Genomic DNA, 15,137 nt, shown 5'->3' on the forward strand with positions numbered 1-15,137 from the left:
ACAAAAGCAGAACTTTACACATGAGGGAGTGAGCTCACGGAGCAAAGGAACCCAAGTGGAACACATCTCTCTCTCTCTCTCTCTCACACACACACACACACACACGCATGCACGCACGCACACACAAATTCTCGTGTGGCCAATCTTTGCCTACAACTTTGGGAATTCTGGATGTCCGGTCAGGGAAGGAAGACTCAAGCCTCCTTGAGCAGCCGTCAGCACCTGCATGTCAGTCGCAGGGACAGTACAGGTGCATTTCAAGCAGTCGACAGAAATTTGATGGACAGAATAACGATGGACAGATTAACACCGTCTCTCTCCTCATGGCACTAATGGAATGCTTCTCTAAAATACAAATGTGGATCAGCCTTAGACAATAAGCATAATACAGAAAAGCAACATTGCCAATTATTTTTCTGGGTATCATTCCACAGCTGCCATAAGAAAATCATGTAACACTTTTGTTTTAGGGCATGACTGACACAGATTCTTAAAGAGGTGACATGTGCTAGTGCTTCATATGCAATTAAGGAAACTAAAATCCCACAATAACATTAACATAGTTAACATCCAATGAGGGAAGAGAATTACCAATTGTACATTAAGGCTAACAAATGAAGGACTACGAAAGTACTGCATAAGGAACTCAGAATATTTTTTTTTCCTAATGTTTATTTATTTTTGAGAGAGAGAGAATGTGAGAGCATGAGGAGAAGGGGCAGAGAGTGGGAGACACAGGATCTGAAGCAGGCTGTATGCCGTCAGCACAGAGCCCAACGTGGGGCTCGAACTCATGAACTGTGAGATCATGACCTGAACTGAAGTCGGATGTTTCACAGACTGAGCCATCCAGGCACCCCACCCCCCCGAAATGTTTTACAATGAGTTGTAATTTATTTCTTAAGAGAAAGACAAATGACAAGGAATCAAACTGCTATCAGGGACTCAATAAAAATTTACCAATGAACAGTTTGCAGAACATGTCCTAGAATGACAATAGCTCACTTCAGTTTCTAACACTGCCAACATCTAAGGTCATAGCAAACACAAAAATGTATGCAATATATGTAATGCATGAGCCTCATCACAATAAAATCACAAATCATCTAAAAGAGATAGGTTTATGTTGAGCGTGGTATACTTAAATTTTTAAAGAAAAAAGGTTTAAACAATAAGGGTTGTGCTAACCGCTTACATTAACCAAATAACTGTATTATTACATTAACCCATTTCATTATTTTATAAATAGCCTATGAGTATTAAAATATTTTATTCAAATGACCAAGTAATGTTGCTACATAAACACAGGATGTCCACCTTATTACTATTAAAATATTAACCCAACTCTTCCTTCAGGCTGTGAGCCTCATGAAGGTGTCTGTCGTAACTTTTGTTCACTCTTGGATCCCTGTACAAGAACCTACCCAAAGTGCATGGCAAGTGGTAAGCACTCAGTGATGAATGAAGTCACTTATAAAGTCCTGAGATAAATGATCAGTGTAGACTAGGGATCAGGAAAGTTTCCTGGAAAGGGGCAGACAGAAACTCCTTCTGGCTGTGCAGGCCACAGGGCCTGTGTCCCAACCACTCACCCTGCTTTTGGATCATGAAAGATCTACAGATAATACATAAATAAATAGGAAGATTTGCATTCCAACAGAACTGAAATTTCAAATTTGAATTTCATATGATCTTCACATGCCATAAAATATTATTCTAATTCTTTAGATTTCTTTTTTCCCCCAACCATTTAAAAATGTCAGAACACTTCTTAGCTTGTGAGCAATACAAAAACAGACAGTGGGCCAGATCCGCCTATGGGCTGACGTTTGACACCTAATCTCAGTTCCAGGACCACAATTAGTTTTTGTGACTACAACGAAACTCTCTACTCGCGCAAGGAATTTCATATAAGGAAAAAGATTCAGCCCTTTATCAAATCTTTCTGAACTCCCTTTTCCTCATCTGTAATGGAAGTAATGTTCACACCAAAACTGCGGCTGAGGGTCCATGTTCCATGCACATGAGGCCCCAGGCACAGTGATGAACACCCCAAGGGGCCACCTCAGCATTTCAGAAGACTCTCTAGAAACATCAGCTGCTGCAGTCAGATCACCGCACATCAAAGATTACTAGAGGAAGCACCATATCTGTAAATATTCTCCAAAGAACTTTGTGTGGGATGCTTACTGAACTATTTTTTAATTTACTGACAACTCAAAGAAATTATTACAAGGCAATGAGTATCAATAATCAACCTAACTGCAAAAGACCGATGCGGAAGCCGAGAGACTGTCATTCCTGATTACTTAATTTACTGTTTGCCAATAATTTAACTAATGTAAGTTAATGAGTTTTTACATTTTACATTTAACACCTTTCAGGTGATACTATGCTGACTCCTCTAAAACTCTTTAATGGAAAAGGAAACAGATCCTTTGGGAAAAAAATCATAAGAACATATCAACTCATTTCATACACTATATCCACAGAGAGACTTGGCCTCATTAAAACAAGAAGCAAGGAGTTAAGTCTGGTGAAGGCATTCCCCAATCTGCTATTAGCTTACTCATTTTCGGTGAAGTCATTCGATGCCCATCCATCTACCCAGGACAAGAAAGGACTTGCACAAATTACCCTGAAAAGATTTTACGGGGCTCTGAGACTTCTACTGTAACTTTATAGGCTGAGTGTATAAGGTTAAGAATTCAGAAGTGTTATTTCCTCAAAGGTGCCATGCACACCAATTCTGAAAATTTATTTGGAGTGGCTTGCATATAGCCTCTCATCTAGCATAATTAAATGCGATGTGTAGGTAGCTATAAAATCTAAGATGCTTTTCAAGAAACTAAGAATTTTCCTAACAAAATACAACCCAATTCTTCGAAAAATCAGATTATTTTAAAAGTGTCCTTTTTTAAAATTTTTTAAAATGTTTTTTATTTATTTTTGAGAGACAGACAGAGAGAGAGAGAGAGAGAGAGAGAGAGAGAGATAGAGAGAGAGAGAGAGAGACATAGCATGAGCAGGGGAGGGGCCAGGAGAGAGAGAGACACAGACTCTGAAGCAGGCTCCAGGCTCTGAGCTGTCAGCACAGAGCCTGACGCGGGGCTCAAACTCACAGACTCTGAGATCATGACCTGAGCCAAAGTCAGGCGCTTAACCGACTGAGCCATCCAGGTGCCCCGAAAAGTGTCTTAAAATTAGAATGTTAACATTGCCACCTGCTGATAATTGTCTTCCTCATTAAGTAACATTAATACAAACACATTGTTATGGCAGATATTTAGTCACTTTACCTGAATTACTGTCTTGAATCCCCACAATACCCTTTATAAGGTAAACGCAATGATCACATTTAATATATTCAGATTGAAGTTTAGAGGGATTAAATACCTTGCCCAAGGTCACACAAGTGTTGAGGACATTGTATGTGATCTGAAGCCCATACCTTTTTTTTTTCTTTTTTAATTTCTATTTGGGAGAGAGAGAGCAAGCAAGCGAGAGCAGGGGACAGGGGCAGAGGGAGGGAGGGAGAGGGAGGAAGAGAGGAAGAGAGGAAGAGAGAAAGAGAGAGAGACAGAGAGAGAGAGAGAGAGAGAGAGAGAGAGAGAGAGAGAGAATCTTATGCAGGCTCCACACTCATTAAGGAGCCCAACATGGGGTTCAATCCCAAGACCCTGGGATCATGACCTGAACCAAAATCAAGAGTTGGATGCTCAACTGATTGAGCCACCCAGGCAGAGTTAAGAGGCCTGTACTCTTAACCATGCTTTGTACTCTATCCTGCTTATTTAAACCTTGGGTATTTTGGCAGCTTTAAGCAGAAAAATTGCTTTATAATTTATTCTGACCCTTGATTTTGTTGGTTTTCTCCAGTTTTAAATACCTGGAAATGCTTTAACTCTTAGCAGACATGACTCCCGCCTGACTCCAAGCTACTCCCATAGTAGCCCAAGGCTTAGATATCTCGGAGGCCTCAGACATCTGAGAATGGGCAATGAATGCTTAGCGATCTCTCTCTCCTTTGTTCTGTTTTCCTAACATATAATATCATCATATAATATCATCACTATGCTTATCATTATATTCACAATTCGCTTTTTCTTCAGCTATTAAACTTACCCTTATGATCAATATCTTTGTATATAAGTGTTTATTTCAGTTTATTATCTTAGAATTAGATTACTAGAAAATGAAATCACTGGGAAAAATCTAAGAAAAATTTTCATGATCTTTGATATACACACTGCCAGAGTGCTTTCGTTTCTAGGAAGGACATAAAAATACATATTCCCACTAGCAGTATAGGAGGGCAAAGAGTTTCTTCCTTTAAAATGTAAAAGTAGAAGGGGCGCCTGGGTGGCTCAGTCGGTTAAGTGTCCAACTTCAGCCCAGATCGTGATCTCACAGCTCATGGGATCGAGCCCTGCGTTGGGCTCTGTGCTGACAGCTCAGAGCCTGGAGCCTGCTTCAGATTCTGTGTATCCTTCTCTCTGTGTTCCTCCCCTGCTCATGCTCTGTCTCTCTCATTCTCAAAAATACATAAAGATTTTTAAAAATTTTAAATATAATAGTAGGAAAGATAATTCATCACCAATTTCTTACTGTGAATTAATGTAATTGCCGTACTTGCTTCTTAATAGCAAAGAGAAGTCCTTTTCCTTAAGAGGACATCCATGGGAGAGCAAGGGAAAGAAAGGAAAAACCTGGAGTGTGAAGCAGGAATGAGGCTGGAGGTGGTTCATTAGGTCAAGGAATGAAGGGATGAAGGACAGTATGAAAGAAACGGACATTTCTGGAAGGGGAGATAGGTGTCCATCAACACGGTCTAGGAAAGGAGGCAAGAAGCTACATCAGAGATTATCTTTCAAGTTGGCTCTGAAAATGTGAAATAACTTACTATCCCATCATATTAGACTACTGATGTGGATTTTTCTGTAAATAAGCAATGATAAGAGTTTTACTGACTCTTAAAATTCTGGTTCCCACATATTTTATTATCCCCTATTTACTGCTGAAGTTGCCTCTCTTGTTGTATGCAAGCCTGATACACAGTTGGAAATATTTTGGGCAGATATATTCAAGAGTATTCTAAAAATTGAGTATGTTAAAGTATTAATAATGAGTTTCCATAATTGGTCATTAAACTGAACTGACCAGAATTCTGTAATAAGAAACTGCCTGTCAGATTAACAGCAAGGCAGGCAGAGGGCAAAATGACATATACTCTGGATTATCAAAAATACAGTTCTAAAATTAGCCCAAACTTGTTCTCTAGATAAAGCCACTCAGAATCTAAATGATCTATGTTCCTTGATATAGGTATTAAAATTGTCTTCTACTCTGTAGAAATGTAATCACAAAATAACCATTTCCCACTTTCCTTTTGTACAAAGCATACTCTGGTAGATTGCTCCTTCCATTTTATTTACCAACCTTCTAAAAACATTTTTCACTTTTCAACCAAAAACGATTTTTTTTATCCTCAAATGACAGCGTATGAGTAATGATTTCTTCAGCAAGAATGTCACATAGTTACACTCTTAAAAACCCTAAGTAACAGGTTGCCTGATATAATTTAGTGTTCTCCTTCTGGTTTTCTAGATCATGCACAAAAGAAAAGAATAAATGCAATTTAACCTTGTCTCAATTCTCCATTCAATCCCAAACATAAAGAGACATTCTAATCTAGTGCAATCTTCACTGCCCTGGGTGTTTGTTATAAAATAACCTTTCCTTTCAACATGGCATTGAATAAAAACTATAGCGTTACAAACAACAAAGTCACTAGTTCCATTAACGGAAGTCAAAAGTTTTTTAGAACAGCATAGGGTCTTAAATGATGGCTTTCTTCCTAAAGGCAGAGCCAGAGTTCTTTTGGAAGAGAGTGCCCTAAAGTGTTAATATAGCACGCTTCAGACTGTTACCCTAAAAAAGGTTTGCCCGCAAGGTTGGCCCTTGGCTCACATCTGAGAACTTGAATGGTAAATAGTTCCCTATACTTAAAAGAAAAAAATTTTTTTTTTAAACTAGCAGTGGCTCACTGGGCCTAACCTGTTTATTCAATGTGGTTTATGCTGAGCTGCTGCTTGTTTTCTTCCTGGGAGTCTGGAATTTTGATACATGCTGTGCAGAGAGTGTAGGTGCCCTATATTGGTGCCCCAGTACAATTTGGGGCCTTGAGCCTCCCTGGTGACAATACCTCACACGTATGGTCACAATTTGATTAAGCACATCTTGTGTGACTCCACTGGGAAAGAACTCTTGAACTAGTGACTGGCTTTCTCTAGACCTTGTCCCCATGTCCCCCTTTTCCCTTTGCTTATTCTACTTTGTATCGTTTCACTTTAATAAATCACAGCCATGACTATCACAAAAAAAAAAAAGAAAGAAAAACAAGCATTGGTGAGGGTGTGGAGAAAAGGGAACCCTCCTGCACCGTTAGTGGGAATACAAATTGGTGCAGCCTCTGTGGAAAATAGTATGGAAGCTCCTCAAATAATTAGAAATAGAATTACTATGTACTCCAGTAATTCTACTTCTAGGTATGCACCCAAAGAAAACAAAAACACTAATTTGAAAAGAGATAAACACTCCTATGTTAATTGCTACTTTATTCACAACAGCCAAGGTTATGGAAGCAACATAAGTGTTCACGGATGGAGGCATGGGTAAAGAAACGTGGCATATTTATACAAGAGAATGTTACTCAGCCATAAAAACAAATGGAATCTTGCCATTTGCAACAACACGGATGGACATTGAGGGGATCACGCCAAGTGAAATAAGTCCAAGACAAGTATCACATGATTTCACTTATAGGTGGAATCTATAAAACAAATGAACAAAACCAGAAAAAGAATCATCAATACAGAGAAGAAACTGGTAATTGCCAGAGGCGACAGGGTAGGGAGATGGGCAGAACAGGTGAAGGGGATTAGAGCCACAATCCAGTATTTCCAGTATTGAAATAAATCCAGTATTTCCAGTATTGAAATAAATCCAGTATTTCCAGTATTGAAATAAATAAATCATGGGGCTGAAAACTACAGCACAGGGAAGATAGTCAATAATACGATCATAAATTTGTATGGTGACAGACGGTAACTATACTTATCATGGTGATCTCCGCCTGATGATACAATTGTCCAATCACTATGTTATACACCGGGAATTAATATAACATTACATGTCAACTATGCTTCAATCAAAAAATCACAGCCATGAGTAGGACTACACGACAAGTCCTGTGAGTCAGTTCTCCTAGTGAATCACCCAACTTGGGGGGTGGTCGTGGAAACCCCCAAAACAAAGCGCTAGAGAGACACTTCCTCAGTTAGGATGTTTGGATAAGCTACTATTTTATCACATTCCTGTATGCACCTAGACCCAGAGATCTGCTCTTGGCCTGGGTGCTGTTACTTCACAACCACTCTGTACACGCTAAAGAAAGAATGAGCCGCACCAGGGCTCTCTGTCAAGTAGCCCCAAAAAGCAAGGACACAGGGGGGCAGGGCAGGCAACCTGAAGGTAGCCTAGTTGGGTACTATTGCTCAATTACATAGAACAAAGTAGAACCAAGAAAGGAAAATTAAATGCCACAGAGAGAACTTCCTCAGCACATGACCCCACTTTGCTTTGAGAAAACTCCCTTTCAACTAGAGCGTTATGGCATAGTGGTTAGAAAACTGGATTCTGGGGCCAGAATGTCTGTTAGACCCCACTTCAACCATTTCTTAGCTGCTTATGTTTGAGCAAGTTGCATAATCTCTTTGCGCTTCTGTCATCTGTAAAGTGTGTCCAAGACTCCCGACCTGATAAAGTTTGCTACAAAGATAAATGCATTTATAATTGCAAGTACCTATAAAATGTTTGGCATATTGGAAGCACTTTAAAATCATTGGTGGCATTTACTATTATTTTGAAAGTCAGGTTGATTATTTTTTCCCGTCAAATTTTAAAAGTAGAGAAAACGTGAAACAAGATTATAAATGGCCAAATACACTTTAGTCTCGCTGGAAGCCAACGTGCACTAGGTGTTGGTAGGTCAAGGGTAAGCGTTCTGTGGTCAAACTCATTTGAGAAAAAGGAAGGCAAACAAAATTAAGATTTTTGGCAGACTTCCTTAAAATGATATTGCCCATGGTGAATTTTCAAAAGGGGCACACAGAATGTCAAATTTCACAAATCCATTTGATCAAGGCAATCTTTTTTGTATTAAGTGCTGTGTCGTGCTAGAGGTTGCTGTCTTCTAAAATTTTTTTTAATGTTTATTAATTATAGAGAGACATAGACAGAGCAAGAGCATGGGAGGGGCAGAGAAAGGGCGAGACACAGAATCCGAAGCAGGCTCCACGCTCCGAGCTGTCAGCACAGAGCATGACGCAGGGCTCGAACTCACAAACCAGGAGATCATGACCTGAGCCAAAGTCGGGCGCCCAACAGACTGAGCCACCCAGGCGCCCCATGTACTCTTCTAAAAGCAGGATAACTGCTTCATATCAACTGTAATGAGAGCCTACCACCTACTCGGGGAACCAGGATTAGTCACCCCCGGACGTCAGTTTGCAGAAGATCACGTACTAACAGAGATTGAGGAGGAAAATTATGACAAAATTATTTATATCAAACTCAGCAAGACAAGTACAAAGGAGGGAATCCCAACAGATACTATGGGCAAGGAGCCCAGAAGGGGAAAGGGATGGAGCAGGGGCGTCCCAGGAACCACATGAATGAATGGAGGGAGACCGAGTCCAGAGGCCCTGGAGAACACAGTAAGGTAAAGGACAGGCGGGCAGGGAGGGTGAGGTCATTTGTGAGGCACTTAGGAGTTCTTTAACAGTTATAAATGCCGTAAATATGTTAAACAAATCCAAACAAAACAGGCTTTGAAAAATGTCGACAATTTATAATAACATCAATTTGAAGGGACTATGATTGAGGAAAGCATTAAGAATTAAAGTAGATTGGAGACAGTTTCACTTAATGTCCCCTGCCTGTCTCATCGTTCCCTCGGTGAGATGCTAATAAGGATGAGCTCACTGGTTTTAAGAATATGAAGTGAAGAACCTGTCACTCAGTTGTCAATGGAAACTGCCTAGGGTTCCCTTAACGAAGCCTTTATACCTCAACATATGTTCATTAGTCTTCAAGGGGAGCCTAAGAATTTACTGTACTCAGGGTTTTTGTTTTATTTTTTATTTTTTAAATTTTTTTTAACATTTATTTATTTTTGAGACAGAGAGAGACAGAGCATGAATGGGGGAGGGGCAGAGAGAGAGGGAGACACAGAATCTGAAGCAGGCTCCAGGCTCCGAGCCATCAGCCCAGAGCCCGACACAGGGCTCAAACTCATGGACCACGAGATCGTGACCTGAGTCGAAGTCGGACGTTTAACTGACTGAGCCACCCAGGCGCCCCTGTTTTATTTTTTTAAAGAAATATACCAGTCAGTGGAGTTGAGCTTTATATATTTATACAGTTTCCTCTGTCTGGCATAATAGTCAAACTTCCTAACAGCTTACAATTTCTAACAGTCCAGTTTGCCATCTCTAAATTGATTTCACCACATCTAAAAGTTGTTGGCACGTGGCTGGGCAGAAGTGGGAAAGAGATACAGCTCCAAGGAGAAAATACTGAGATTTATGAAATTACATAGATCAATAAAGATGTGGTTGTTTTATTTTGTTTTCTTAATGTTTATTTATTTTGAGAGAAAGAGAGAGAGAGAGAGAGAGAAAGGGTGGGGGGGGGGAGAGCGCACATGCAGGGGAGGGGCAGAGAGAGCAGAGTGAGAATTCCAAGCAGGGTCCATGCTGTGAAGATCCTGACTCAGGGCTCAAACTCACAAACTGTGAGATCATGACATGAGCTGAAATCAAGAGTTGGACACTTAACCAACTCAACCACCCAGGTGCCCCAATAAAGATGTTTGTAACTGGAGATTAAAAACATCTGTGGAGATTCCGTGACATTTCAATAGACCTGGACCCAAGCAATTATCAAACTGAAAAGGATATTTTCAATAATTTTTATTCTGATTGATTAAATCTAGGTTCATAAATTGTACACTTACAGAAATAAATGGATTGGTATCTTTTGAAAGGCAGTATTACTGAGAATAGTTACTAAAAAAAAAAGCTCTAGAAAGTAAAACGAAATACTACGGCCTTATATTAAAATACTTCTTTAGCACTTTTAGAATACTGCCACGTGTGTAACATTATTTGTTCATTATTACAAGTGTATGAGAAAGTCAGGGCTGACTTAATTTCACATGCCTTAGGAAGACTTCCATATGTGTAAGTGCACAACTCAAAACATAATTTGCATAGCTAGTTCAAGAAAATATAATGACTTTATTATTTGTAAACATCTAAAAACTAAAACCGCACGCTACTAATGGCCAAGACTAAGTGGTAGTGAGCCGACTTCTCTGAGTTCTAAACTTACCTTTACCTGCCATCCCAACTACTTGAGAATCAATGTCCTCATCTTTAAATTGGGATTGATACACTAGCATTTCTTGCTTAACATTGGTAGTCTACTTATGAAAAATCAGACATTCTATTCAAAGGTCAATGAGAAGTCAATTTCTTATTATTCTGACTGGAAAAAGTTATATTCAAACCCAAATTCCTGGTCCCCCCAAATATAACAGAAACATTTGAGGTAACAGCCATTAAGATGAGATGTAAAATGATAAGCAATTTTCTATTATATGTAACATTTCTTATATATTTATCAAAAGGAGCACAGGTTTAAAAAGTTTATACATACTACCCTTGTCTTTCAAGAGTAGACTTCAAAACTTTGGATATGGTCATGCTGGTGTTAGAGGACTGTGGGAAAACATCAAAAACACTGATTTAGGGGCACCTGGGTGGTTCAGTCAGGCATCTGGCTTTGGCTCAGGTCATGATCTCACAGCTTATGGGTTCGAGCCCCATGTCGGTCTCTGTGCTGGTGGCATAGAGCCTGCTTGGGATTCTCTCTCTCCCTCTCCCTCTCACTCTCTCTGCCCCCTTCCCTACCTGTGCTGTCTCTATCTCTCTGAAAATAAATTAGTAAACATTAAAAAATTGATTTAATACAAGACATTCTTCAATAATTCATTTATTTGCTGAAAAAATAAACTTTCCTCAGTTCTGAGGAAGATATAATGAAAGCCAAGGAGACCATATGTCTGGATCTCTATCTCTGCTCCTGAATTTACAGTTCTGGTACATTCAGAATAGTCTAGAATAATAGCCTGGTAGCCTAGAATAATCTTGTTATGTCTGTAATAGCAAATTGGTGTTTTAGCATCAACTCAACCTTCCTGTTAGTCTCATTTCATCATATACACCAGGGTTCATTGTATCTTTCAATCAAGTTCTACTGTGGTTTTACCAGTAGACCCACACGATGTTGTGTATTTCTGATCACTGTTTGATACCATATTGTGTTATTCCGGGACTTGCAAGGATTAACAGAGAAGATAAAACCAGAACTTGAATCTAGAGTCCTATTCCTGACTACAACTAGAGTCATTTTCACCACACGGTCTGAAACATGGTCTTCTGTTTATAGCAACACTTTCTGGAATGCCAAAATACTCATTTGTAGCACAAAGGAAGACATTCATAGACTTAGAGGCTACCCATGCCCTTGCTAATTTTCTATTACCAAATCGATTTGGTTCTTCAATGTTCTATCTTGGCTCAATCCTAGGACCTATTAGGCGCTTTTATGTAACTTAATAATTGATCAGTTTGTTTGGTCATTCTTGGTCTGGCCCAACTACTGCCACCTCAGAGTTGAGGGTAGGAGTGAGTGACAAGATAGAAATGTGAACACACTGACTGTTACCACTTTGACGGTGACACTGGCATTCATTCCCATGGATACTAAATACCTTGTGCAACCAACTTGCCCAACGGGCCAAGGATACAGTGTGTTGAAAACCAGTAGTATTAGCTGAGTCCCAGTTTTTTATAGAAAACATGGATATTGACCCAAGAGCTGCCTCTGACTAGCTCTACCATTTTCTTTTGAGTCATTTAAACTTTATGGGCCTGTTTTTTCATCAGGAAACTGAGCTACATAACACTGCTTAATTTTTTATTGTATTTAAATTTTTTTAACGTTTATTTAATTTTGAGAGAGAGCGAGCGTGTGAGTAGGAGAGGGGCAGAGGCAGAGACAGAGACAGAGACATAGACGGGGAGACAGAATTTGAAGCAGGCTCCAGGCTCTGAGCTGTCAGCACAGAACTTGATGCGGGGCTCGAACACATGAACCGCGAGATCATGACCTGAGCCGAAGTCAGATGCTTAAGCAACTGAGCCTAATAATTTAGGCACCCCTAATTATTGTGCAATTTTATCATTATATTTGCCATATATTTACTTTTCTCCTACACACCTATGTATCTGCAAAAACCTTGTTATTCTTTGGCTTTTTAAGGCATTTAAAATACAGCAACCAGTTCTTTAATCTCCTGATACGAAGGAAGCATCCTTAAAAATCCCCCTTCCTATATCTAGTGAAGACACCATAGACTATACGTCAATCAAAGCGTCTAGGGAGTTACAGGAGATAACAGCTTCTTCAAAAGTTCTCAAGAAACTGAAATAAATGTGGGCATGACTGACTGGATAATTAAGAAGGTTGAAATAGGTGATTCTAGCCTTCAGTCAAGGCACACTGACTGAGTCAGAAAGTAATAAATAAACATAAAAATATCAAGGGGAAAATCTGTAAAAGACATTCCTCATTCTGAGCTAATATTCATGAACCATGCAAGGAAGAACTGAGCCAACACAGAGAAACACAAAGATTTTATAGCTCTATCTGAAAAGGAAAGTTGTATGGAATAAATTAAGATAGGCCTACCCTATGCATTCCTATGGGCCATATGGAATTAAGTGATGGACCAGAGCTTGCCCCCAACTTGTCTAAATCCCAAAGGAATAAATAATTAAGGGCTATGAACATAAAGACTAGTGTTTTGGTGGTTGAATGTAACTTTGCTTGAAGCAGGTTATGCATGTAAAGAATCAAACAGCGAATTCTAAAAGGCTAAGTCTTCTTCTTCCTTCTTATATATAAAGACCAAGAATGCATTATGACATCACGAAAACAACTTTGCCACCGCCTAACACTCAGGCTTTGCCAGAACAAAGTCAGTAAGATGGTGCGGTAATCAGCCTCCAAGATGGCTACCAAGGATTCCTGCCATCTGGTGTTGACAACCTTGTGGAATCTGATCCCACATTGTACCAGAGGTGGTCTGTGTGACTAACGGCACCTGGCAGAAGACATGGTAAGATGGTGAATCACTGCTGAAGTTCGGTCATAAAAAAGATAGCTACTTCTGTCCTGGGCTGGCTGTCTTGTATGTCCTTCCCTTCTCCTTGCCATGGTGTGAGCAGCCCAGCGGCAAAGAACTGACGCCTCCAATCAAGAACCAGTGACAAATAATAGCCCATGAGACCAGTCCACAACCACATGAGTAATCTTAAAGGAGAATTCTGTAGCCCCAGTGGAGCCTTGAGATGACTGAAAAACCCAGCTCATGAGAAACCTTGAGCCAGAAGCACCAAGCTAACTGACTTCCATATTATAGTCCTCACCTGGAGGAAGTATGGGAGATAAAAACAGTTTGCTGTTCTTAACTGCTAAATGTTAGGATAATTTATTCCACAACAGACAACTGATAAAGACGGCAAGATGTGGGATATATTATTTAAAAGCTGACAAATCAAATACTTTATATTTTAGGTTCTCAGAAATAAAGCAGGCAGACCAATTTCAAGTTTTATATAATCATGTAACGTTGGGTTTTTCGATACGTCAAAGACATATCTACTGGGGGAAAATTGTGTAAGTGTTGGCTACAAAACGCACTTTAAAATTTTAACAAACATTTAGCATTCTAAATTTCTTTTTTTACTTTCTTTACTAGAGCCCCAGTTTCAGCTGCACTGAAAACCCAGATCAGGTGGGGTGGGAGGAGTGTGTTTGAAAGCCGAGATAACCTTCTTTTGTTTGTAAAAGAGCAGCTTCAATACTGCTTAAATTGGAGATAATGGCTTATATGAATCGCGAGATGCTGCATTAACTTGTTGTCATTAGCATCATTATTAACGCTGTAGCTAAACACTCACCATGTGTTGTACAGGGCACATTAGCTACATAAAAGACATCACTGGGACCCTCTGGGAACAGATCAGAACTGAGTTCCCATATATACTTGAAAAAACTGGATTGTACTAAACCAGTTTGTTAACTACGCAATGAAGGAATTAGAAAATGAGCTATGCTTACTTTAAAAATATCTTAACACATATAAATTAGCTTTGAAGTTACAAAAAATGAAGTAGGAAATATAAGAGAAATTCATCAAATAGTAATAAGTCAAAACTTTCCTTTATGCTTGACTGCAGTAAGAAATTAAGAGGCTGGCTTCCTCTTATTTCCTGTTACTTCCCCCATCCTGGATAGGAATCATCAGATGGACATTTCCAGTTGTTGCAAGCCAGCAGCATTTCAGAGAGGAGGAGGAAAGTCACATCTGGCCAGATCTTCAACGTGTTTCTAAGTCTGTTTGTCCCTGCCTCTCCTGCTGTTTCTTCTGCTTCCAAAAATATGATTAACGTCTATGAATTTATAACACTGCATTGTAAGCAAGGCTGAGGGCTGTCCATCCCAACGAGGGTGAGGTATGGAGTTAATGAGAAGTGAGACTGGGGAACGAACAGAAAGATGCCAATGTTAAAGTAATTGAGCATGAATATCAAACGCTGACTTGGGAACAGTCTTCATTTGCTGATAGAGAGTCTGATCAGCTGGTGGGCAGAGGGAACAAGCACAGACCCGCATTCGCAGCAGGCCCCAGAAATTCCCTATCACCACGGCGAATGCATTATAACCTGGCGACCTTTGTGTCCGGATCTGCAATCAAGTGTTTTCTTTTTCCCCTTCTTTCCTTCCCTCCCTCCCTCTTTATTTCTTTCCTTCCTATGACAGGTTTCCTCCCTTCTTTCTGAATTGATCTCATCCGTCCCCAAGCCTCATAAAGAATTTAAATTTTTGTGTTGGTAACTGCTGTTTTTTTACAAACACGTATGACTTGCTAATGCAAGTTCAGA

The 15,137-nt window shown here is 39.7% G+C and overlaps 1 protein-coding gene across 7 annotated transcripts in view; it reads right to left on the reverse strand.

Moving 5' to 3' along the window:
* The window catches only part of TPK1 (thiamin pyrophosphokinase 1), a 359,317-nt gene that overhangs the window by 169,197 nt on the left and 174,983 nt on the right, over positions 1-15,137 (reverse strand). The window lies entirely within an intron of this gene.

This window comes from Prionailurus bengalensis, chromosome A2 (genome assembly GCF_016509475.1).
Source record: "Prionailurus bengalensis isolate Pbe53 chromosome A2, Fcat_Pben_1.1_paternal_pri, whole genome shotgun sequence".
NCBI classification, from domain to species: domain Eukaryota; kingdom Metazoa; phylum Chordata; class Mammalia; order Carnivora; family Felidae; genus Prionailurus; species Prionailurus bengalensis.